General features: G+C 36.0%; 1 long non-coding RNA gene across 3 annotated transcripts; it reads right to left on the bottom strand.

The window, feature by feature from the left end:
• Nucleotides 1-230: 230 nt before the first annotated feature.
• Nucleotides 231-1,393, bottom strand: LOC111519625. Of its 3 annotated transcripts, none has more exons than XR_006954883.1 (3): nucleotides 1,075-1,383; nucleotides 935-1,015; nucleotides 231-826 (listed from the first exon to the last, which is right to left on the bottom strand). It is a non-coding gene; the product is annotated as an uncharacterized LOC111519625 (long non-coding RNA). The 3 variants fall into 3 exon arrangements; XR_006954882.1 differs by having other exon boundaries at nucleotides 231-839; nucleotides 1,075-1,382; XR_002724419.2 differs by lacking the exon at nucleotides 231-826 and having other exon boundaries at nucleotides 864-1,015; nucleotides 1,075-1,393.
• Between the last annotated feature and the right edge of the window lie 1,127 nt (nucleotides 1,394-2,520).

The following is a 2,520-nucleotide window of genomic DNA, read 5'->3' as shown; positions in this document are numbered from 1 at the left end:
GGAAAGCGAATAGACATTGCGTTATACACCCTCGGATCCTTTGCAGAGTATAGAGCAATAGGCAGGTTGCTTGGCATCGCACCAAACACGGTCAGCAAAATTCTTCATGAATTCACTAGGGCCGTAGTGTTAGAACTATTTCACATCTGAGAAAATCGATGATTGCCTACGTGGATTTGAAATTCTTGTTTGGGTGCTATTAACCACATTAACTTAATAATAGATGCATATATGATATATCTCTTTTGTTTATTTAGATTGTTGTCGCAATAAGATAAAGCCTACGGCAACTAAGGAGTCCACTACCACAACATTAAGGGATGGTAGTCAACTGTATGATTAGCGCTTGTTGATTATAAGTGAATTTTAGATCTTGATTTATCTACGTCAACATCGGATCTCCAGGCCGTTATAACGATTCGAATATTTTTCAAAATTCTAGTCTTGCAATAATGATGAGTACTTCACCGTAGCTATAAAAGGCAAGAGAGCTGTGCGGTGTTCAAGTTCCCGTACTATTGATTGGAATCTTATGAAGCCATATCCACTCTCGATCGCTGCTTCTGTAGAGTGAAAGAATTTCAATTACCATATCTCAAAAGCCTGGCGGGCTGTGGAAAATCCCTTTGTTGATTTGAATGGCAAAGGGCTGGATAGTCACACGAAGAGCAACACAGTGCCTATAATGTCTTGTTGCATATTGCACAATATATTAAGTACGCACAACAGTGTGATCAATGGGACCTGGCAGCAAACTCAACCCATGTGCAGCCCGATCGCACCAACACATCTGCTGGTTACAATAGGTCAGCGAAACAAATACGATCTGCAATAGCAAACTGTGTTTTGATTAACAATTACAATTCATTAAAACGTGCCAGTATCTATTTCCATATTTATCACAATTTTTCCAAATTTAATATTACACATTTACCATTTCATATTTAAGTTTAAACAATAAATACTTAAAGTCGATGGAGTCCCCTCATTTGACTTAATTTTGGCTTTTTCCACTCTGGAAAGTATGTTTTATTTTTGATTAGCTATCGTGATTAGTCACTTTTAGTAACTTACCTGTATATTTCAGTGGTTTTCTATCTTGGTCCTTACATCAATCCAAGACGCCTCAAAACCCGATGCCTGAAGGTTGTCGGCTATCTCCATATACATATATGTGGGAGTTTTTCATCGGTTCGCGAAAATCTTCTATATTTTTCTATTTTATCACTTATTAGGTTTTCCATTTTTTCGGTCCGCCTCAAACGCCGAGTTTGCGTTCTGTTCTCCTGCACGGCTGAGTTGACTTAAAACAAAATAGTATTGATTAGACTAAATATGTAGTAAAACAGAATGGAAAAATGTTTTCCAGTGAATGACAAATTTTTATACCTTTGCAGAGGGTATTATAAAATTGGTCAGATGTTTGTAACGCAAAGAAGGAGACGTTTCCGACCCCATAAAGTATATATATTCTTGATCAGCATGAGAAGCTGAGTTGATATAGCCATGTCCGTCTGTCCGTCCGTCTGTGCGTATGCGTTTTACTCAGCCGTCTTAAGAACTATCGGGCTGAAATTTTTTTAGGGGCTTTTTATTACCCGGGAAAAATAAAGTATGAAAACCATCAGGATCGGACCACTATATCATATAGCTCACGAAGCTCTAGAAGAGACATTTTCATAAAAATTGGAGTATCGCTATGAAATTTACATATGTGATAATATTGCATATAAAACCAGATCCCAAAATTTGAATGTGATCGGCTAAATATAACACAAGTTACAGTCAATATAATATTCGGCTCTGCTTCCAGCTCTGCCGGCAGCGCTGCTTGCTGTCTACTACGTCTTTCGTCATCAACAGAGTACATGCATACACACACAGACGCAACGCTACATAAACTGTATGTGTATGCGTGCGTTGCTTTGCTTTGGGAATGTGGGAAGAAGTACAAATCGTAAAATAGAGAGTAAAATTGTTTTGTTTGTATATTGATGAATTGAGTTACAGAAAACAAACATGTAAAATTATTATTACCAAGGACTGCAAGGGTATATAAACTTCGGCATAGCCGATGTTAGTTTCTTTGATATTTAGTGTTGAATTTGCAAAATATCGATAAAAAAAGTAAATAAAGGCTTCTAAATTCTAAACTAAAAAATGAAATCAGAAAAAATCTAGAAGTTTTCGTTTAGCTGCCAGGTGCAAAAAAGGTAATAAGTGTCTCAAGGCACCCTTGGGCATCTGAGCGTAAAAAAAGTATTGAATAGAAATGTTAAATTTATTTATTCGTATGGTATATTTTGAAACAAAAAATATTGAGCTGGATTGCTTTTATAGATTTTTTATTTAAATTTCTGCAAAACACTACATGCAGCAGATCAATTACACGCGCGAAAAAACACATGTTTTGCGTTTATTAAGAAAAAAAGTACAGTTAAAGGCCTTGGAGAGATTTTAAAGCTTTTTTCTAAATATTGTGGTGGGATTTATTAACTATCAAAAAATATTTGAATGGCC

This window comes from Drosophila willistoni, unplaced genomic scaffold, assembly GCF_018902025.1.
Source record: "Drosophila willistoni isolate 14030-0811.24 unplaced genomic scaffold, UCI_dwil_1.1 Seg169, whole genome shotgun sequence".
In the NCBI taxonomy this organism is placed as follows: Eukaryota; Metazoa; Arthropoda; class Insecta; order Diptera; family Drosophilidae; genus Drosophila; species Drosophila willistoni.
This window is presented reverse-complemented; position numbering and strand designations above follow the sequence as displayed.